Source organism: Oryzias latipes, chromosome 18 (genome assembly GCF_002234675.1).
Source record: "Oryzias latipes chromosome 18, ASM223467v1".
Lineage (NCBI taxonomy): Eukaryota > Metazoa > Chordata > Actinopteri > Beloniformes > Adrianichthyidae > Oryzias > Oryzias latipes.
In genome coordinates this window covers 9263211-9286624 of record NC_019876.2, presented here as the reverse complement: position 1 = coordinate 9286624, position 23414 = coordinate 9263211, and the positions used below count along the sequence as shown (strand labels likewise).

Genomic DNA, 23414 nt, shown 5'->3' with positions numbered 1-23414 from the left:
CGGATGCCCTTCCTGACACAACACTGTTTTTTATCCAGGCTGGGTACCGAGACTGGGAGACCCAGACTCACACTGGATGAAGCTCAGCACGCCATTAGAGAAATGAACCCTGCTGGTTTCTAATGCGCTAGTCCAACTGATATGTTACCATGTGTAATTTTACAATAGAACTTTCAATATTTTCAAAGCAATTTGTATACAATTTTGATTCTGGAACCAGAGATAAATGGACCTTTTAGTTTCTTTTAGTAAGAATAAAAGGGAAAACCCAAATCATTAAACAGACAACCAATAAGTCAGAGATCTGCTCGGAGTGGATCAATTCAGAACCTGGGATGATTCATCCACACTCTTTTGGTTGGGTCTCCAAAAAAATCAACAACAGAAAAACCTTCATAGAGCTCTTAACCCTAATATTGCAGTCGCAGGTGCGCGCGCAGAATACAATAAGACATGTGTTGGCCCTGCACCGCCTGGGGCGGCCAGTGCGCCGGCTCCGTTGCCTGGCAGCGCGTTATTCCGTCTCCGCTGCTAGATGGAGCCCGAGTATTCGGTGAGAGCGGCACATCCGAGGTTCCTCCTCACCTTTCCACTGGCTCTCCAACTCCCCCCCTCCTCCTCCTTCTCCCCCTTCGCTTTTCAGACAGATTTACTCTCAGCCAGTGCGCACAATTGGTTTGTCATAGTCACCGAGAGCGCAGATTTCTTTCTTTTTTTCTTATTTTTTCCCTTTTGGAGCACAGAGAGAACTTTTCCAGCCCTCCGTGGAGCTTCTGTCATTCCCAACCTTCCTCGTTTCCTCTGATATTGATAATAGTGATCCTAGCATCTCCTGGATTCTCACCCCCTTTATTTTTTTTGGTGCGCTGAGAGGAGCCGCGCGCGCTTGGCTCCCCGAGGCTGCCGGGACGTGATGAAGCCACGCGCGCAGGAGGAGGAGGAGGACGCCTTTCGGGCTCACAAAGGATGTTAAGGGACAGTCCGTGGATACGGTTTGGCTCGTGGATCCGCAGTCACATCAGATAAAGGCGATTTTTTTTTTCTAAAATTATTTTCTTTAGTGGAGCGACTTTGGATTCGCGTGGGGGGAAGAAGAAACCTTCGCATTTCGAGGACGCAGTCGTTTCTAAATGCGCGGTGAGTGTGTGACGTGCCTCCACATTAAAATCCACGCGTGGATGTTGTCCGCAGCAGTCCATGAATGAATTTCTCCCCGCAGCGGATCAAAAAAAAAAAAAGGCGCTTGACGCACAAATCCATCCTTAATTACTTTAACCTGGCTATTGATGCGTTCAGGTGCAATCAGCGCTCAGCATGCTGATAGAAAAATGCCCCCCCCCCCCACCCCCCTTATCAAGTGTTTGCCCCCACCATTACAATAATTCATTCGTCAGGTTTGGGAGTTTAGAATATGTTACGCACCGATTTGGCCTCGAATTCAGTTAAATAAAAATAACAAATTTTCAAAATAAAAGTCTGTATTTGAATGGGATGCTAAAGATTCCTCTACAGGCCTAAGCTGTGTGAGGAGTAGATGTAATCTACCTTTTTTGTGGCTATGTCATTAAAAGTAAGTAACCTTTTCCTTTCCAAAATAAATAAATAAATATATATATATTATCCTAATCAGGTGTAGTTGTTTACAGTCAGGTGTGGTTGTTTACAGTGCCAATGAAGTGCAACTTCATTGGCAGGATCTCTGCTGCAGCAAGAAATCCTGCACAGCGTGCATCAATATTTCATGCTGTCACAAAAGGACATGTTCTGTCCAACATCATAGATATCAGATCAGATGTTGAGTCAGACAGGAACTTAGTTTTTTTTTTTCCTGAAAGTCATGCGGTCTTGAAGAGCCATATGTCGTAGAGACATTTCCAATTATTAAAAAAAAACATATAGAAATGAATTTTGTTATGTTTTAATGCTTTTCCTCCCCTTTCCAGCGTGCTGTAACAATTATATCCCCTCTGTCCGGGGCTGCGGCAACATCTGTCACATAATCTGCATTGATGGAATTGCCCTGCAGCAGATGACACACATTTACCTACACACAACATGAACACACAGTTTGCCTCTACCAGCACTTAAAAAAAAAGGAAAAAAAACTCCCCTCCAGGGGAAACTCAAGGAGGACATTTGATGCTCAGTGACTAAACTGTTATGTCAACTTGCGCTTTGTTGGGGTTTTTTTGGGATTTGTAGCTCGTCTCATCCGTTTTGTTTCAACTGACTGCTGCTCCTGGTGGAGCGTAATCCGGTTCCTACTTCATGGAGCCGCCGCTGAACTCGGCCGCTGGTGTGATACCTGATGGGACGCAGTGCATGAACAGAAAATAATTGCTCCCTCGCCTCTCGTGTCGTCGCTGCTCTTATCTTGCGGTGTTTTGGAGCACGGATTGCTGACTTGCAGCTGTCTTTTTCAATGTGGAAATGAAGAATTTAGCTTTTTTTATGTTTTGATAGCTAAGACATCCTGTAATAAAGACATTTCCTGCTACATTTGTTGGGAACTTACTTCTCTAGTTGTGAACAATAATTGCTGCTAGTTTTAACCTTACGATTATCTATTGAGGTTGACAGCAAAAATCTTCTTTACTTGAACAATTTTTCATATTTTCCCTCTAAAATGTTCTTGTTATGAACTTCCTTTGGCTGAATTTTCTGGTATTTATTGATGTCATGCTCAGAAATATGAGTTATTTGGACAATTTCTTACATTTTCATCTAAAATATTCCTATTATAGCCCTATTGGCAACTTATAACTATTGATCTCATTCATAAAAATTGTATTTACATTTTAAAAAAAAGTATTTTTCCTTCTAAAATGTTCTTGTTATAACCCTATTATTAGAAAAAAAATTGTCATATCTTTTGATTTCCTGCACAAAAATACGAGTTTTTTGGACTATTTCTTAAATTCTTAACTCAAATTTTCTTATTCTAACCCTATTATTGATGACTTTTCTTTAAACCACTGATCTAACTCATAAAAATTGTATGTATTTGTTCAATTTTTTACATTGGTTTTTACATTGTTTTTATATTCATTGATTTCACACAAAAAATATGAGTTATTCGGACAAAATCTTTAGCTAAAATATTCCTGTAATAACCCTACTATTGGCAACCTTTCTTATTACTATTCATCTCATTCATAAAAATCTTATTTATTTGGGCAATTTATTACATTTTTCTTCTAAAATGTTGTTACACCCAGACTGTTGGGGATTTTCCTCAAATCTTTTCATGTCGTGCGTATTTATTCGAATAATTTTTCGTTCTTCTTGTAAAGTGTTCTTGTTATAACCGCATTATTGACAACTTTTCTCACATCTATTGATGTCGTACACAAAATTCTTACATTTGAGGGCACAATTTGAAGTTAGAAGGACTCCAGGCGGTCTTGCATAATCTCCATCCGGCTTTAACCTTCAGGCTCATTTTGTGAACATTATTTGGCGTATTAGTTTGGAGAAATATTTTTTCAAAAGGAACATTTGCTAAAGCTAGTTATCGACAGTGTACTCGTCGGTAAGGACATCTTACCAGCGGAGTTTAGCTGCAAGCTAAACTCTCCAGCAACATAGAAGCTTGGCTGATGTTGCAAAAAGCTGAAACTCAAGTTCAAAACATGGCCTGAAGCTTCAAAAAAACCATAAAAAATCTAGAAAATACTAAATTTCTTTTAAAAAAGTCTCCTGATAAACAAGGTCGTCTACCTCATTCTGTTTTTTTTGTGGGCATCTGGCGATGCCGTCCAGTTGAGATGAGATTAAGCGCACCATCTCTACTTAAACCGCTGGTCGCCATGGATACCGCACAGGCAGCCCTTTCATACATGTGGAATGTGCAGCGTTTTGGCCCTGTTTAGTCCATACAATAACCCGCCAGTTCGTGACACACCAGGCTCCGCCGACCATTCACAAGAAAGGCAGAGCTTATTCGCAGCGGTGCGACGTGCCGCCTGCAGCAGTGACACACACTTATTCAATTACAGAGGGAAGAATTTATAGCCCGCTATTTTCAAGATTGATTGTTCGTGCATTTATTGCAGGAAATAGCTTTTTCCCAGTTTCTTGAATGTGAGGAGACTTTTATGATTGCTGATTAAATATACTGGGGGGGTTAATCAGAAGGAGAAAAAGGCCTGTGAGGACTTCAGCAAAAGTTATGAGACACTGTGATCTACATCTGATTGAGACAGTTAAGCAGTAGCTGAATGTGGACATGGTATTTTTATAAAAAAAAGCATTAATGATTTTGGTTTGCTTTGGGGTTTGGGATTTTGTGTTTGCGCACACTAAATATATATTTTATTCAGAAAAACACATACAAGTGGCTTGCTCTTTAACTTAAAATACTGTTTTCTGCCGAAATGTGCAATTCAGTGGGAAAAAAAACAGAACATTTTCTATCAACAGAATTATTTGCGAAGGATTTTTGTACTATGACATTTGGAATCAAAACAAACACGATGTGGACATGTCGAAATCACAAAGTGAATGTCGGATTAAAATGAAAAAGATCTTTTTTTTCTGGAGACTGGCTTTGTAGCAGAAACAAAGACTTTAATAAATGAGCTCAAACATGACGAAAGCTGAAACGTGGCAAAACTAGATCGACTTGAAGCACAAAAGATCAAAAAGATGTTTAAAAAAGAGCTAAAAAGCGTAAATACACAGAGGACTAATTAGCTGAAACAGCTGTAAATGATTGAAACTGAAACCTGGTGGGACTGTGAGGGAAAGGAACAAAAGTCAGAAAATAGGACAGAACTGCAGCAGTACACGCATCACTTCAAGCAAAGAAGATAAAACCTCCGTGCTGCGTTCAAGGCAGGCTTGGAAATACATGTTTGGAGTGACCACTTCCAATGAATGTTTGAATTATTTTTCTATGTAAACTCACGTATATGCAGATTTCAGGCTTCTGAGTTTAAAACTCTCGCGTTCAGATGTTGCTCTGCAAGTTTTTTTTAGTCAGTTTTCGGACTCTACGTACAAAACACACACCAATGAAACGTGTAAAGAAAGTTAAACCAGTTGAACTCTGACCAATCAGAGACTCGGATTTGGTAGTGACGCACGAGTAGCGGCCCTTTCAAAACACGGAAGTGCCAACTGGACAAAAATTGATCACGCAGGAGAAATGAATCATTGCAGTTGGCGCTACAACAATTCGTGAGTACATGTGCTAGCATCGGGTAGGCGACATACCTGTGTGACCACCATGTGCTAAAAGCGCCGTACAAAAACTCACCGTCTTAAACGTGCCACACATGCCTGTTGTGTACGTAGCATAAGTGTCCCGGGTGGCTACGGACTTGTTTGCAGGTAAATAATGGGCAAACCTGGACAGGGCACGCACAAGTTATCAATGTCGTAGACTGCTGGGTGAGCCCATAGAGCAAAAAAGATTTAAACAACACAAAAGGGTATAAAATTAGATAAGACGGGACAGGGACGTCTTAAGGATTATTCAGTTTTGCACACTGCCCAGGGAATCTGTTCAAGTGATAACTGCCTTTTAGAATTTTGGAAATTAGACAATAGAGTCTACTTTATGGGGGTTTTCTACGGGTGTCCTACGGCCACTTGCATTTCTCGAGCACAGCCCCGGGTGTGTACCATGCGTAGGGTCTATAAAAAGAGCCAGTACTCGCACCTTACTAATAACTAGAGTGTGGCATAAGGGCACTGTACACCACAAACACCCTCATGTCAAATCCTTACGAATATTTACCAATACAGTTTCATGACGTCCCTTGAAGTGGTCGTACAAACCTCAAGGAAACTGCAAGACAATGGAATTAGGCGCCAGACTGTAAGACACCCTTAAGATGCATCCACCCCTCTCTATGACCCTCCATAAGCCAGAACAAACAGGAATAAGGCTTTAAACTAAAAGCACACGATCCTCAGTGTTTTTTCTCTAAGGTACTTGTTTGCCTTTTGTCGTTCTTGCAAGTCGTACTCTAACCTGCAGCATGGCGTCGGTTTGCCTGTAGTTTTCACTTGTAGGGGAACAAAAAAATGTTAATATTGTTTAAGATTTGTGTTTAAATTGTCTGAATTTTACATGCGTATTTTGCAAAGATTATCCTTTTTTTCTTCTTTCCCTTTTACACTTATCAGAGGAAGCCTTGCCTGGGATGCTTGACAAATTAGAAAATAAGAGACGCACTCTGGATTGTAAGACATGCTGTCGAAATGACAGATTTTAACATTTATTTTGCAATTGAATGGTTGTTTATCCCCGCGGCTTGATGCTGACATGCTAAGCATGGCGAGAACATCTTCAGAGGATGTGTAGGGGGGCTGACAGCTTCTGTTTGTGGCTTTAAATGATAGGTGTAGTCCTAACTTCAGGGAAACTCATTGACAGCTAAAAGGCTATTATAGGAATTTGTAATGTTTTTCTTTGAAAGCTGTCTTTTAATCTGCGGTGATAAAAACAAAAAAACCCGGTTTACCAATGCACATTTTAAATTCTGTAAAATCTGGTCCCTGGTCTTTTAAGGCTGCAGTTATCATGCTGTTTGAAGGGAAGCAGGTCACTCAGCTGGGGCTCTTTCTCTGGCAGGAATGTCACACAAGTGCAGGGGCAAAAGCTAACAAAAAAGAAAAAGACGGCTGATGGCCAAGAAAAGGTCTTCAGGGTCTATGCCTCTCAACACTTTGGCTGTCTGGTCTCATAAAGAGTTGGAACACAAAGGTTTCGACACAAGCTTTCACAAGCCCCTGAACACTGAAATGGCAGGAAATGGGTTAGAGTTGGGATGGAAACCTCAGCTGGTGCTTGATGCAGACAAAAGACAAATGGTTGCTTTATGTTGCAGAACTTTAAAGGACTGTATATGAATTTTGGGGTTCTTTAAAAGAAGAAGAAATGGTAACAACATTGAAAAAGATAAGGCGAAACTTCATGTCTATACAACAAGACTTCTTTTTTTAGAAATTTAAAAGTTTGACACACGTTTATTACAGCATCACGTTATCAAATAAAGGGTTTATATATATACTGGATAGTGCAGATGTTGCAGTGATACCAAACATTTGAAAAACACAATGAGGGGCAATAAAACACCTGAATAACCTCTGTATAATTCTCGTTGACCAGTTATTTTATAAATAATTCCTAATGAATTTAGAGCTTCATTAGGGAAAATGACAACAGAATTCAATCTGGCATAGGAAGATGTACTGTTATTGCTTTGCTACCACCGTTGACTGTAAAAAAACTTGAACACTCCCCTCTTGAGTTCCAAATAGGAAGTACCTGTTCTATTGAGAAATAAGTAACTATTACTTTGGATCACCGCTCTTGCTCTTTCACCTTTTTCTTAACATGTTCTTGCTAATCGTAATTCTTTTTTTTTTTTGATGATACCTTTTCTTTGTCCCAAGTTATTCAACTAATAAATTGACCAATCGGATGCTTCAGTAAAAGCGAGCCGGTTTAGCTCGTGCTGGTTTGCGGCGCCTTCCGTCCGTGAAACCAGGGTTCGACTCCGGGCTGCTCCCTGTTCCCTTCTCTACCTCTGCCGGTTCCAAGCCCGGTTTGAGAAGGTTGCGTCAGGAAGGGCATCCGGCGTAAAACATTGCCAAATCTACCATGCGACTCGTTCGCTGTGGCGACCCCTGATGGGAGAAGCCGAAAGTGAAGAAGAAGGATGCTTCAGTAAAAGCAATCCCTGTTGCCTGGCTCCAACATGGTGATGTCCATATCGCTGAAAAATGGCGACTGAATTGGCTTCATTTAGTTGAAGCCAGAAGTAAGGCATTTTATACAGGTGACGTCACACCCGCTCTGTCCAGTTCTATATACAGTCAACGGCTACCACTCTGCCCTAACTGACCTTTAATTTACTTTAGGTTAAAAACTACAATGCAGCTAGCCACTAACGTTTTGCTTTATGTCATCAAAAGTTAAACTCTTTCTAAGTTGTGAAAACACAACATAAAAGGCTTATGAACTCATTCTTTAGAAATGTAAGATTTCAGAACTAATTGTGTCCCGTTATTGACAAAACAAACTATACATTTTTCTGTCAGCCGCTAAACGCTATTTTGCTACTTAGCTAACAGTTTGTTTGAAAAATTTGGGGTATTTATAAAGAAATCAATATTTTAATGGGGTTAAATTTATGTTAAAAAAATGTAGAAAGAAAGAGTTAAACTTGCTAGGTTTGCTTTTTGCTATACAAAGCTTAAACTGAATTGTTATGAACTATATAAAAACAAATGAATTCCAAAGGATTCCAATTTTATTCAGAACTAATTTTGTCTCATGTAACAGTTGGCCCTTAGCTATCTGCTAAGGGCCAACTGTTTTGCCACTAAACTAGCTTTTTGTTTGAGCTGCTAGCTCGAAAACGTTAGGGTATTTATTAAGAATTCAGGATTTTTATTGGGGTAAAACTTATGTTAAGACATGTAGAAAGGAAGAGTTAAAAAATAATTAGGTTTGCTTTCTGTCATAGAAACCTAAAACTTTAAATCGTTATGAAAACAACATAAAAACAAATTAATTACAAAGTATTCTAATTTTTAGTAATTCAACATTTCAGAACTAATTTAGTCTCATTCTACAAACCAAGGTTTACAACAACAACAAAAAAAATTCTGTGAGCTGTGTATTTCTTACTAGCTAAATGTTTGTCTTAAATTTTAGCCACTTAAAAATTTAAGGTATTCATAAGAAAAAGAAAAGTTCTTTAAAAGTATAAAATTTACGTTTAAACTTGCAAAAAGAATCAATGAATTTGTTAAATTAATTTCAATCCCAGATAAGGTAACTTGATAAACGCTATTCTTATTTTCAGAGATATTGATTCAAGCCCTTAAAATATTGAACTTACATTTGTGATTATAAAAAATTGATTAAAATTTACTTTAGTTTATTATTTAACAAAATGTTATTTTACTTTGTGAGTATTTTAACAAAGATTTTTTTTTGTTGGGGTTTTTTTCAAAATTTTATTTTAACTAAGGTTGTGTCCGAATTCCTTCACTACTCACTATATTTCCCAGAAATCTCTGCGAAAAACAAGTTTGCATCAATGGTCACTAGATTGGCAAATATAGACCACAATGCATTGCGTCTGAACAATTTTTGCTAAAAAAATGTATTTAAATGCATTTTTTTAATAAACCATCAATGTTTTTATCTTCAGAAGACAGTGGGCTCATCAATAATCATCCCAAAACAGTCAATGAGATTTTAACTTTGTTAATTTGACGGTGACGTCATATCCGGCATTAAAAAAAAATGTAAAAAAGTAGTGAGCATGGTGTCGGAATTGCTTTTAAAATCCAGGGTACTACATAGCCCTGCACTATATAGTTTTGTAGTAGTTAGGGATTAGGGTGGGAACTGGGACATAGCCCATGAAAAGTTGAATATAGCCGGACCCACTCTGGAATATTTAGAGCTATTTAAGGCCAATCTTCGTGAATATGGATTAAAATAATTCAAGTAAATTGAAGGGCACACTATTTTCATTCTCTTGGTTATCATTGGAAGCCTTTATCACCATTATACACCCATAGGACTTATTTTTCTTTGCATACAATTCCCCAACTGTCTGACTTTTTCCACAATAGATCCATTTGCATATATATTCAAGCAGACAGACCCTGACCTCAGTCACAAATCTTAACTGTGATCTCCGCAAGGCAAACCCCACCCTTCACAAGCCCCAAAGCTTGTAAATAATTCAAGCATGTCGCTTTGATTTGATATTTATTATCACTGTTATGTATGCTAGTTATTTCTAATTCACTACAGGATATTGCAGACGCCTTCATGGTGCGGTTACAAATACTTGCCCTGTTGCAGTTCTTTGGCACAGTGAGACTGTTTTAGGTCACGGTGAAGAGACAAAAAAAATTGACTTTGGCACAAAGTAAAGAAAAAAGAACTATTCCATTCTTTAGGAAGAAGAGCTTTGGGTGTCTGTGACATCTATGTAGGGTTCATTGCCATTCTTTGCTTATTAAATCGGGACAACGCTGAGTCGTAGCTGCATTTTGAGGCTGCGGTGTCACATTCATTTATGCTTTGAGTTAAGGCAGAGGCTGTGAGGCGGGTTCATTGTCAAGTTCTAGTGTATCCTCAACATTGCTTGAATAAATTCTTACATTTAAGATTGCAATTTTAATTATCTCCTAGCCACCCCATCCAACCTTATTTTGACACTTTGGTTGTCCTTGGGGAGTCCAAACACTTAGCAGCTAGGCTTTAACAGAATCTCTTCAGGCGGAGATAGAAAGGGTTCATGATCACTTAGAATTAACAAGCTCCTGCAGATGTAATTGCAGAATGCACTAGTTGTACTGGAGTGTGTTTTTTTTCTCCTTTCTTTTTCCCTGCAGATAAGAGCTAAGGTAAAGAAAAGTGACCTTGTCAGAAGTTCTTGATCAAATTAGTACTTTTATTCTTCAAGATACTACCGTATTTTCCGCTCTGTAGGATTATGAAGCGCACCGTCTATTTTTGAAATTACGTCAATGTATAAGGCGCACCGTCTTTTGTCTCGCTTAGGACTTTACCTTTAACCCTTGTGCTATCTTAGATGACCCCACCCTTACATTGACGTGTTCTCCCTACCATGACAAAGGTGGAAAAAGGTGGAAAGATTTCATGTAATCCATGGACACCAGTGAAGATCACAAATCATTGAAGAAAAAAGGTTTAAAGCACTGTCTAGTGGGTCTAGATGACCCAGCTCCCAATGTTGAAGTGCCTAGGATAGCACAAGGGTTAACTGCATTCACAGTAGGTCGAGAACTTGTTTGTGACACGTTACGCATTAGCCACATTAGCGTGATCACAGTACTCGTAACTTTCAACCTTGTTTGTAACTTGCAAAAAACAGACAGACACTGCTAAAACAAATGTTACTGTGACACGCTATGCCCCAACCTTGTTAGAGACCAGTGGTGGCTGAAGGCCTGTGCATCACACACCTGGGCATTCAGTGGTGCCACGTCTGAATCACTCCACCCCTCATGAACCATTTTACCATGCAGAAACGAGCTTTGAGTTGCATTTTGAATATCTACCTCTAAACCTCTAAATAAACTGAATAAACAAAACAGTAAACAAATCTCGTTATGCAACTACAGACAGCAAAAAACATTGAAAACAACACTGGAAACCCGAACAGTACAATGAGCTCAAAAATTTAATAATCATAGAACTCAAAAGTAGAAACCAAGTCAAGTCAGCTTAAAACTTATAAGCTGATCAACTTTGACTTGTCATATCTTTATTGGACTAAAACCTTTTGAGTAAATGAAGAAAATAAAGAAAATCATAAAGAAATGCCCTGTGTGGTGGCACAGCGGTTAGTGTTCCTGCCTCAGAACAAGAAGACCCTGGTTCAAGTTCCGACTAACAGCACACCTTTCTGTGAGGAGTTTGCATGCATTGGAACTCCCACCATTGGTCTGGCAGACCCAGAGAGGACTGTGTGTGAGTAAAAGGTCAAAGTTTAAATTTAGTTGTTTAGTGTCAACTCCAACATTCTAAGTTCCGATTAACTTGTGATTTTTAAGTAAGATGACTTAAAAAAGATTATGTAATTAGTTTCCTCATAAATTTTGAGTTGACTGAACCTATTCGGGTTACAGCAGATACATTTGGAAGATTATTTATTACAATTTTTATAATTTCACTCATCAAAAATTTGATGATTTGAAGACTAAATCCATCCTTCTCTCTTTCCTCAAATAGTTCGACCACCCTGTCATGTAGATTATCGTGCTTCAGTTCCGTCCAGAAGTCCTTGTCTATTCCATCAAGGCCAGTGCTGAGAGCAGAGTCTGTCCAGTTGTGTCTCTGCATAGGTTTGAATTAGCTTTTGAGCCGAGACGGTCAGCGCCAAACACACAAATCTGGACGGCTGCTTCACGATCTCACTCGCATTTTTCTGATGAAGGAAGTCAAAGAGATCAGTGAGAGATTTTCCCTGCAAAATCATCCATGGAGGACATTACAGTCAGCTCTGATTTTAACTGATACAGATCAAAAAGTGCTTCATGGCTCTGTGTCAAATATTTGTCTAAATCTTTAAAGTGATCAGCTGTTATTTATCAACATATTTTATCTGGTTTTGTACAAGTTCTGGTCGTTTCTTAAAAAAGAAAAACTTGCATAGCAATTGGCAACAGGCGTAAAACCACTTTAGATGGCATCATCACCTTGTATTTTTTGTGATTGCTCATAATGTAACATTCATGGACATTTTTGGACACAAAGCATTCGCTGTTTTGTGTCTAAAACAGCGAGTGATGCTGTTATTCAGTATGATGAGAATCACAGTGATGCTTAGAGCTTGCAATAAAAAGAAAAAGTAATAATCTGTCTCCTGATTGTAAGCTTATGCCACACACTGTAAAAACCAAGTACACAACACCGTTAGACAAACTTTCCCTAAGGCGACAGCTGGGTCTAGCAAAGCCATTCTCTCTGGATCTTCAACGCGTGAGATTTTTGTTTGTCCGCCCGCAGACACCACAAAGTGAGGGGCTGGCAGATGAGGACTTTGTTTGCACTGCACCCTCAGTCAGAGCCTGAACACACACCCCCTTGTGGTCCATCAAAAGTCGAGCACACTGTAACCAGATATCAGAAGGGTGTGTGTGACTTCCTGAAACTTCTGTCCAATCAGAAGCTCTGAATCCTGTGACGTTGCCTCAGTCTGCTAGAAGGCCCTGTTAACGCCAGCTCAAAATCTGATTGGTTGAAAGAAATAAATGACCACATTGATTTTGCATCACAGAACCTTCAGAATGGATGGCGAAGGCCTCTATAGCTCTTGACCGACCTGGCAACAGAGGACAGCTGAAATGCGATTGGTTAAATGCTCCAATGGGAAAATACGTCTGTCCGGAAGCAACTTTACCATCATAAACACAATAAAATAGAATGGACAGACCATTTGGAATGATTTAATGAGTATGCATGGACAAACTGAGACAGCCGTAGCTGCATTAGAAGCGTTAGCCACGTTAGCATATTCACAATACCATCCATCTTTGTTTTCAACTCGTATAAAAAAAATCCTGACATTTTAGCAGGGTTCCTCCCAAAATTGTTTCGACAGCAGTAAACACAACCAGAATTAATTCATAAATGAGGCTCTCTGAATCATAAGCTGCTCTGTCTTGTTTGACAAAAATTAAAGCTTTTTAGTGTGCCTAATGCTACGAAAAATGTGGTAACTCCTGTAATTCGAAGACACGTTCATGGCACCACAGAGTTTGCCACTCTAACTCTGAAGATCTGGGAGAAAAAAACGGGCACAATCTCTGCGGACGTAGACCCAAAAAATGTCAACGTAGCATTTAAAGCAAACCTCTGTTATGACTGTGTTTGTGGTAAAAAGGTATCCAAAAGCCATCAATGTGACACTGCTTGACAGAGCTGCTGTAGATCAAGGTCTTTACAACGCCGTTAAACCGGATGCATTTTGTCTGTGTGGACTTTTACAGCACGACACATCTTTATTTTCATTTTTTTTTGCATATATAGCACTCAGGCCTCCTTTTCCCTCCATTTTTGTGAACTTTACACCAGTGATAATGATTCAAACAGAGATTCAATGCTTCTCTGAGGCGAAGCTCTAAAAGAACTTAATTTATAGCCTGTTTGTGAGGCAGGTTTCGGCTTGAATGCATAATAAGGAAGTGCACCTGCAGCCGCATACAAATGAATGGAAATGACGGTTGCTGTTTACGCCTCCCTAGACCGTTGGGACCTCCTGATCTGACCACTAATTGGTCAGAAAAAAAGAAAAAAAAAAACGAGGTTCACTTTCTCTTATCTAGTTGCTGCCTCTGCGATTTAGCGTGCTTAGCTTTGTTGGGCTTGGTGACCTCAATCTTTATGAAAACCTGCACATTAAGAGGGAGCTAAAGCAGGGAATGATAGAAGTCTTCTTTAGTAAAGTTGTGTAATCACAGACTAATGGAGGGCACATTATCCTCCAAACTGCTTAGTTTGAAAAATCTCATGTATCGTTGTTCAAAGTGCAGAGTTTTTCAAGGCAGAAAAGAAAAGGATGCTTCTTATAAATGTGATGTTTTTTAGTATAAATAATCAGTAAATTTATGAAGTTGTACAAAAGCTTGATTTGGTAGTGACGTGTCTTTAGTGTCTAACCTTTGTAAACATGACCATGAAGGAGAAACTATTAATTGCGGTTTGTGCTATATGGAATTATATAACAACAAGACGTACGTACAGTTACAAAAATTGAACTGTGAAGCAGCGGTCCTCAACCTCTGGGCCGCCGACAGGTACCGGCCCGTGGGCCATTTGGTACCGGGCAGCAAAAAAAGAATAAATAACTTACATGACTTCCGTTTTATTTATTTCGGAATCTGAAAGATGTTTTATTTTGAAAAATTGCCTGATTCTCTGTTCCATCCGTCTATGTCCCTCTTGACGCAGGCCAAGGCGCTCTTCTCGGTCACGTGATAGGTTACCCCTATCCGTGGCTGTAGACCAGTCCGTGAAAATGTTGTTTGACGTCATACCGGTCCGTGGCGTTAAAAAGATTTGGGACCACTGCTGTAAAGCACAAAGCCTGGAGCAAGATTTGCGAGATTTGCACCACTTCGACATTCGCACCAAGCCTCTACCAAATGTAGGAGGCAGACAAGAGCTAGTACAGAGTAAAAAAAAAAGAGATGAAGAAACCCCTCCGTGCTTGTCCTGGTGTGTGAACACCACCGGCTAAATGAGCGTTCATGAATCCGTGTATAACGCGTTCTTGAATGCAACACACGTGGCTGCTGTATAGGTGCCTCCGCTGTCCCATTCTCAAACACTTTCATCCACTGATGTAACTATTGACATGGTATCTGTCACTTTTAGCTACATTTTCTATGTTTATCCTAAATGATGGAATTTGCTGAAAAGACAATGGAGGGCTGATGACCCAAGTACCCACCATTGTGACTCGTGATTGGTAAAACACTGGGCAGTAGTTATGCTGTCACGTGAAAAGATCCAGCTAGCGTTGCTGATGGTGACCTGTTTGGCGATTGTTGGGTTTGTAACAGAGTTTCTCACATGACTGTAATAAGTCATTTTTTCAGAAGAAATCCCATGAGCCTAGATTGTTCCGCCATATAACAAGCAACAGATAACGACACTGGCATGCGAGCGTCGACGAAGACACCCGCCTTCAGACACGAAGAAAGAGAACGACAGGCTTTCATCGCGTCCTTTGTCTGCCTCGTTGGGGTCAACACCTTCCTGCAGAAGCATCACAGGGGGCTTTCTTGGAGTTTTCCTAGCAGCTCAGTTCTTACATAAGACTAGACTCTGTTTTCTATAAACATTTAAATAATTTGAAACTCTTTTTGAAAGCAGTCAAAGTAACCAATGATTGACTAAATTACAATTTTTGTACGGTTAATAGAATATATAAACCATTTGGAGTTACTTGGATTTCTGCAAGGATCATTCTGCTTAAAGGAAGTAGCATAAAGGTAGTAAGTAAACACCTTTAGGTACATAACTTGTTGCCCGTCCTTTGGCACCAATTACTTCAACCCAATTTTTCCTGGAGTTGCAAATCAGACCTGCACAGCGGATAGGAGGAGTTTTTGACTTTTTCTCTTGACAAAACGGTTTCCTTTCATCAATATTCTTGGGGTGTCTGGTGTGAATCGCTCTCTTGAGGTCATTACACAGCATCTCAATTGAGTTGAGGTCAGGACTCTGGCTGGGCCACTCTAGAAGATGTATTTTCTTCTGCCGGAGTGATTCTGTTGTTGACCTACTTCTGTCCTATAGGTAATAGTTGTGTTGCATCACCCATGCTCTTTTGAGCTTGAGTTGGCGGACAGACGATCTTATGGTTTTCTGCTAAATGTCCTGATAAACTTTGAAATTCTTTTTTTTTAATTAATGACAGAAATCCCTTAAAGGAAAACAAAGTAACCCCAAACCATGATGGCCCCTCCACCATATTTTAGAGATAGGATGAATTTTTGGTCATTGTGTTTTCTTTCCAAAGAACTCCATTTTGGTTGTTAATTTGTCCACGGAATATTCCGCTTGTAGTTGTGTGTGATATCCAATTGCTCTTTTGCAAATGTCAAATGGGCTGTATGGAAAACATATTTTCTCCTGCTGAAGCAATTCTGCTGTTGACCTACTTCCTTGCCTTAGGTCATAGTTGTGTTGCATCGCCCATCCTCTTTTGAGCTTCAGTTGGCGGATTATTACCGTAAAATGTCCCGATAAACTTTGGAATGACCTTTTTATAAATGACAGCTACTTGTCCAGCAAATAAATGCCAAATCATGATACCCCCTCCACCATATTTTAAAGTTGGGATAAGGTTTTGATTGTTGTGTTCTCTTTCCAAAGAATTCCGCTTAGATTTTCATCTGTCCATGGAATATTTTGCCACCAGTGCTGTGGAACATTGTAGTGCTCTTTAGCAAATTTCAAATGACATCTTTCCTTCTTCTGAAGCTGTTCTGTTGTTGACCTACTTCTAGGCTTTGGGCCATAGTTGTGTTGCACCACCTCTCCTCTTTTGGGCTTCGGTTCATAGACAAATGGTCTTAAGTTTTTCAAAAAAAAAAAAGGTCTTAATAAACTTTGGAATGTTTTTTTTTCAATCCATAACCGCACTGTGACTTTTTACATGCAAAAATCCATTTAATTCCAAAGAGTTCACAAACTTTTTCTTGTGGTTGTATAAAACAATGATTTACTTAAAGATTGTGTAGCACCAAAAGGGTTTTAAAAAGAAATAAATAAGCAAACGCGTGATTCCCGGGGGCCTTTCCCCTTCAACCATCATGCAGTTTAGTCATTCCAGGGGGTCAAAGTCTCCCTTGATTTCACCGTAGCATTCCTCAGCGTGGTTGCATCGACTGGCCCTGCTGGGTTGAGCAGTGCCATATACCGTCCATACATCATCAGGACGACAGGATGACAGACAGTGGGAGTTGAGATGTCAGATATCCCTCTTCAGGCAGCTGACATCCACTCCCTTCCTGTTCCCTGCAGTGATACTCCATCTTCCTGCACAGAGGCTGCATTGATAGTTGCAGCACTGCCCACTTTTCTGGCCTTGCCGTGGCAACGGAGGACATCCTCTGGACGTAAAAATCTCTTATGACAGACAGTCGAGCCCTTGTTGCTTTTGGACCAAACCCAGTCAAAAAAACCCAATTGGAAGTTCTTGACATCAACTTAAATCTAACATATGACACTTCAACAATAGGAAATGATGTTCATGCACCAACGTAACCATTTAATGCCAACTCAACTCAGTTGTAATGTGTTTAGACTGTAAACATTAGGCTGGCAAAAGCCTTGCATTCTGGGTAGTAGCGTTTTCTTCTGTTTAAGACTCTTCTGTGTTCAAGTTGTTATGCTACCTTCACACCGGGAATGTTATGTCCGTTAAGGAAACGGACAGGCTTGAAAACACACACAGCAATGGTGTTCACACTGGACTGTCGCTACCCGAAACGAGCGGATGTTCTTACCGTCTGAAGAGGTTTGGTGTCAAATGTTAAAGCTGTGCAAATCTCATGAACTCTATTCCAATACATGAAAGATTTTGGTGTAGTATAATTGTGGCTGGGGACAAACTGCAATTATTAATTTCTACAATTCTAGTTAATATGACCCAAGAAGATCAAGTCATGTGATTCTTTGGTTCATATAGAGATGGGGGTGGGGGGGGGGGTGTCAATGCCCTGTAAATGCCGTAAATTCCCCTCCCAAATTAACCAAAGAAAGAAAAATTACAAAACAAATTCACAAAAATGAAACACAAAAGACAGAAAACGTAAGGATGGACGACCAGACAGATGGACGAATAGGTAAAAGAGTCACATAAAAAAATACAAACTAGTCTCCTGCTTGTGCCTGCCCCTAGCCTGGAAAATACAGACGGTGGTGTCAGGACAAGTACTTAACACAAAACTCCATAGACCTATCAAACAGATCAAAGGATAATATGACTGATATGATGGTTTTCTAAGCATCTTAGGGGCTCAGAGGGATTTGACACCCAAAGTGGGGCTCGCTTTTTTTTGTTCCAACAACGTTGGGAGTTGCTGTATTGATTTGGGTGTGAATAATCGTTTTATTACGTTCAACCAACAAATGTTTTCTTTTTTTAGAGCTTCTATGGAGACGTAAATGTTATTTTGTTCGTTTATTGCCTCATTGTAATTGGTTTACCGCTCTATGCATGCAAAGATAGATGGCTAGATTAAACTCATCAAAATGTTAAGCTTTTATAATCTTCTCGTGGACCCCTTTTAACCCGCTCATACATAATAAATGGAGCTAAAAGTCATGTTCACATAGAGCTCAGCACATTGAAATGCTAGCTCTACTAGGACAATATAAAACCTGAACTGTGCCACTCCACAATGAGCTCATTCTGGTCAGTGTAGGTCAATGCTTCATGGAATTTCTGCCTATAATGATTAATGAAGTAGTCATTGCTTTGTTAGATGTCAGTGGAATGCAGGAGCTGATCTGTTATCCTGGTTTCATTTCAGCACCACACACGTTTTTTTTCCTTTTTTCATTCCTTTTTCTTCCTCTGTTCTATGTTAAGTTCTGCTAATGAGCAGCTCATTATTGATTGGTGTAGACAACAAGAATCACTTTGTTCCACTTTTTCTTGAACCCAGCTTCCATCTCAAAAGAAGGATTGTTTTACCCTTAATAGATTATTGAGCTTTTTTGTTTTACTTTTTTGACAGCAGCACTGCTGTTGTCATACAAGGTATGTCCCGTGGTCTTGTTTTGGTTTTTGGTCAGTGGTAAGCCTCCCCCCGCCTTAGCCAGCGCCATGTCGGACACAGCTGGAGAGGCCTTTTCCAATTGCAGCAGAGCAGAAATAATGGATCCAACAGCTCGGATGCAGCCAAGCCACACCGGTAATTTGCTAATTTATGTTTCTCAGCTGGTGTTATCAGTGGTGGACGCTGCAGCTTTCAGTGGTGTAAAAAAGGATTTACACCTTTTTTGTGTTGCCTTAATGAAAAAGGTGGACCAATGGAGCTCAGCAGGACTTTGTAGTTTTTGCTGAACAAAACTGATAAAAGAAGGTGGGAAATGTCAGCATAAATATCGATGACTCCACCCACTGGAATCTGGAGGGGAGGAGTTAGGCCTATTGACTTCAATTAATACCCAAAAAGTTTGAGTCATGTTGGGTACACCCACCTGTCAATAAAAAAAAGAAACACTCTTCTAAATATGTGCAGATTTATGCTGCGTTCACATTTACAACTGGCACTGCGCGACGAAGATCTATCGGCAGAATTTTTTAAGATTAGCTACCGGTGATGAATGTAGACGGCGGCAGTTAGGCGGGGATTACGCCTTTATGAAATCAGGCGGCCACAGCCAGATTGCTGGCCATCAGCTGCTCTGATTGGACAATGTGTAAATGTCCATTCCAAATTGGTCATTTGCAACTCAGATTTTGAACACACATTACAATATAATCCTGTCAATTTACAAATTTATAGACATGTCTTCTTCGTATTGTTCTCAGCATCCACAGCAATTAGTCAAGACACGGGTATCAGAGTCTCCGCAGTGCTGTCAACGCCATGATGAGCTTTGTGCAGCATCAATGCTGTCTCCCCATTTGGACTGCGCTGCTATGGTACAATTTCTAACAATAGGACGGTGGCAGTGGGACAGCAGCTCGGGTATAGGAGGGTGGCTGGAGGGTAGCAGTCTGGAATTGGCCAATCATCAGACAATTCTGGGGACCTTGGAGAGCCTCCTATCAGTCAATTATCGCATTGCTGCCTTCCAACCCCCCGCCTGTCGCTGGACTGCCACCGCACAACCTCCTAAAGACGGCCACTGACCGATGTCAAAAAAAGTCGACAAGTTGCGGACCAATTTGACGTTTTTTTGAAAACCTCTGTGGCCACCGCGCAGCAATTAAAAAATGTAACTGCAGCTTCTCGGTTACAACTGCCACCAGAACACATCATGTTTATTTATATTTTGGGATAAAATGAGAATTTTTAACTTTGAAATCAATGGAATTTTTTCTTTCTTCTGACACCAGCCTCTGGTGGCCATTTAAGGAACTACAGTATTAAGGTTTGTGTTCACTGGAACTTCATTATTAGCAGCTAAAAATCTTTGGTTTATGTTTTCTAGGGATCGTTTCTTGCTATACCAAATACATTTGTTGCATTGTCGTTTTTTTTCACGTTTATCTCAAAATATGACTAAACTATCAAAACAGAAATCTTTCACTGGAGAGAATTGGAAAAATCCAAGACAGACTGATGGGGAAAATCTATATCAGAACGTCTGTAGAAGCTACGTTTAATTACACTGGCAGAAGTAGTAGAAAGTGAGCAGGAATTAAGTGCTTTTTATGCATTGATTTTTTCTGCATCTATGGAGGCCTTAAAGAGGGGGAGAGACCGTTTTTCCAGCCGTCTGTGTAACTGCACTGCGAGGAAACAACCAAAACCCCTTTATCTTTTTTTGTTCTTGTTTACTTGTAATAGAATGAGTGTGTGTTTATCAATCCAGGCGTCTTGTCTAGTTAAGAAAATATTCGTAAAATTCAGCAGACCAGGAAAGAGGAAGGAATTTGTCGCACTATTTTTGCGGTTTTTAGGGCCAAATTTGACCAACCATCCAAGAGGTCTGTAGTATTTCACCAGGGCTTCAAAAGTCTGTATTTGTGGACTTTTATTTTGGCGAACTGCCACTTCACCAGGCTATCAAGAGTGACAGCCAAGTTGATTGCCCTCAGTACCCTGTGGGGTTCCTGCCCTCTTCAACTCCTTTGATTTGACTCCAGACGAAAAATGGATCAGTCGTTTTTGATTTCATTCAACAACCTGTTTCACATATCTATCTTTTTCTTTTTTTTGTAGCACTCATAACCACACTTTTTTTTCTCACAGTTACACCAGCAGATGTGAGAATTGGCTTTGCATAAGAAACTACTGCCGGGATCTGCCTCTGCACGTCTTTTACCATACTGTTGGAGTCTTTGCATCAAAAACATGCTAAAGGTATCAAATAATCTCCTGAAACTGTTTTAGGTTACAAGAAAAAAACAGTACTGTGAAAAAAAGGTTTTAAAACATATATATTTTATCAAGCTAAAGTCATATGAGCATGGTCTGACCCATATGGGTGCTTTGGGTTTTGTCTATGGAGAGTCATCTTAAAGGGAGTACAGCCGTGTCTTATAAGCCTCGTTTCCAGTGAGCGGTCCAGTCGGGTATTTTAAGCGTTTCGATCATAAAGTGGACCCATTAAGCTGGACTGAATCATACCATTTTTGGGCCCCCGTTGGTTGTTGGTCCATGGAAAAATGGAACGAACCGGCTAGGGTGGAGCTACTGTTGAAACCCATTGATTGGCTGGAGGTCCAAGAAAGCGGATGTATTTGTCTTCTCTCAAACAACATTAGATGACTTGTATATAGAAAGTACTAGAAGCTTAGCGGAAAGAAATGAGCTGCTTAATGGCCTCCATTGTTGTCGTTGTTAGCGTCATTAATTTTGTTGTTGCATATCGCCACAAAGCTGCTTTTCTCGGCGTCAGATTACGTTAATATTACGTTAGTTGCGTAAACGGTTGAAGAGTTACGGTAGTTCAAGGAACTAAAGTTCAGGCTTTAAAGGGTTAAAATAGTAGATGCTAGATGGTATAAAAACTAAAGGTAATGACATAAAGAAGCTTTACTGACAACATTACCAAAGGTAGACTTGGAGGGAAAAAAAGGTGCATGAACAGGTCAATGGTTTTCTTTTGCAACGTTAATGCACCAACTAAAGATGATGCAAGAACAATGAAATATCCATCCTCCAATTTCCTGTCCCTAGCCCATAATGCCGGCTAGTGTAAAATACCAAACGTTGAGTTACAGTAATCTGTTCATCCATCTTTGCATCCATCCTCCAACTTCCAGCTGTGTGTCATAGGGGTTAGCGATCCCGCAGCAAGCACGTCTAGACTTTTTCCTCCTTTAGCCATCATTTTCAGCACTTCAAGATGTCTACTACCTGACCAGATGTTCAAATCCCCACAGCTGGCTCTGCTCAGTACGGAAAAATAGCCGACCCCGGGAGACTGACCCTATCCAATGGCCACACCGTGAAAGAACTATATTTTTGCATTATCCATCTATGGCTCTATCAACTCCTTTACAGCCTGGAGGTCATGACCTCAGGTGAAGGGTGGGTATATGAATTTCCTGATAATCTTAGGACAGCCTCTTTTCTTTTAGTTCTCTGATGCCTTGTTTCCACTGAGCGGTCCAGTCTGCTATTTTGAGCATTTCTATTTTAAAATGGACCCATTAAGGCGGACCATTTTTGGGCCGCCGTTGGTTGTAGGTCCAAAGAAAAATGGAACGAACCGGCTAGGATGGAGCTGCTGTTGAAACCTGTTGATTGAAGGTCATTATGACAAAAGAAAGCATAAAGAAAGTGGCTGTTTTCCTTTTTGCCACCTAAAATCTTCTCTCAAACAACATTCAATCAATTTTTGTTGTTAGCTTCACCCCGCATGCGCTGTGACAGTCCAACTTTGAGTAGAAATGCTCACCTGAATTGCTTGGACCATTCTAAACCGGACCGGACCAGACCATTGTGCTCATTGGAAACAAGGCTTAATTTAACTCCGTGGACCAGTCTGGAGCGGAGAAGTTGGCAACACCCTTGCTTTCAAAAAAGGTGTGGTAATCCATGGACACCAGTGAAGATCACAAATCATTGAAGAAAAAAGGTTCAGAGCACTGTCTAGTGGGTCTATATGACCCAACTCCCAACGTTAAAGTGCCTAGGATAGCACAAGGGTTACATCCTCTGTTTCTTCAAAGTTTGTGCTTGCAAATTGCTCCTGGTGGTTATAGGTTGGTGCCTGTGTGTGAATGTATGGGTGAATAGGAGTGTAAAGCGCTTAAGGCCTTAAACAAGATAGAAAAGCGGGATATATACAAGCATACACAATTGCTTGAATAGCAAAAGTATAGTCAACCATTTTTCCCCATTTCCGTTCCAGTTGTTCTGGTAAGTCCTGCCACATTTTTTAATAGCCTTAAAAGACAGAAGTTTGTCCCTCCGTGATTTAAAGCAGCTAGTCTTTCTTTTGATGTTCCTCAGGGCTACATGTTAAATATGCTTCAGTAAATGTGATTTAGCGGGCGTGGTGCTTTGGGACTCTGGAGGTAGCAGCGGAGAAGACCTCTGCTGTGCCGCGTGCGTGGCAGCAGTGGATCTAGGTTAAGGTTATCTCGCTGATATTGTCAAACTGGAAAGAACAGCAGAAGGAATTCCCACAGGAAAGGCACTGCGTCTTAAAGAAACAACGCCCTTTGATCTCATTTTGACTTTCAACGAGTCAGGCGGTA

The 23414-nt window shown here is 40.2% G+C and overlaps 1 protein-coding gene across 13 annotated transcripts in view; it reads left to right on the top strand.

The window, feature by feature from the left end:
• The first annotated feature begins 251 nt into the window (after positions 1-251).
• Positions 252-23414, top strand: part of LOC101165348 (adhesion G protein-coupled receptor L3) — a 315502-nt gene continuing 292339 nt past the window's right edge. For 5 of the 13 annotated variants that reach the window (XM_023948941.1, XM_023948944.1, XM_023948940.1 and 2 more), the window contains exon 1: positions 260-1137. The gene's annotated coding sequence lies outside the window, so the exon portion shown is untranslated. Of the gene's footprint in view, positions 1138-23414 lie in introns of all 13 variants that reach the window. The other 8 variants (XM_023948946.1, XM_023948943.1, XM_023948942.1 and 5 more) reach the window with 4 other exon arrangements.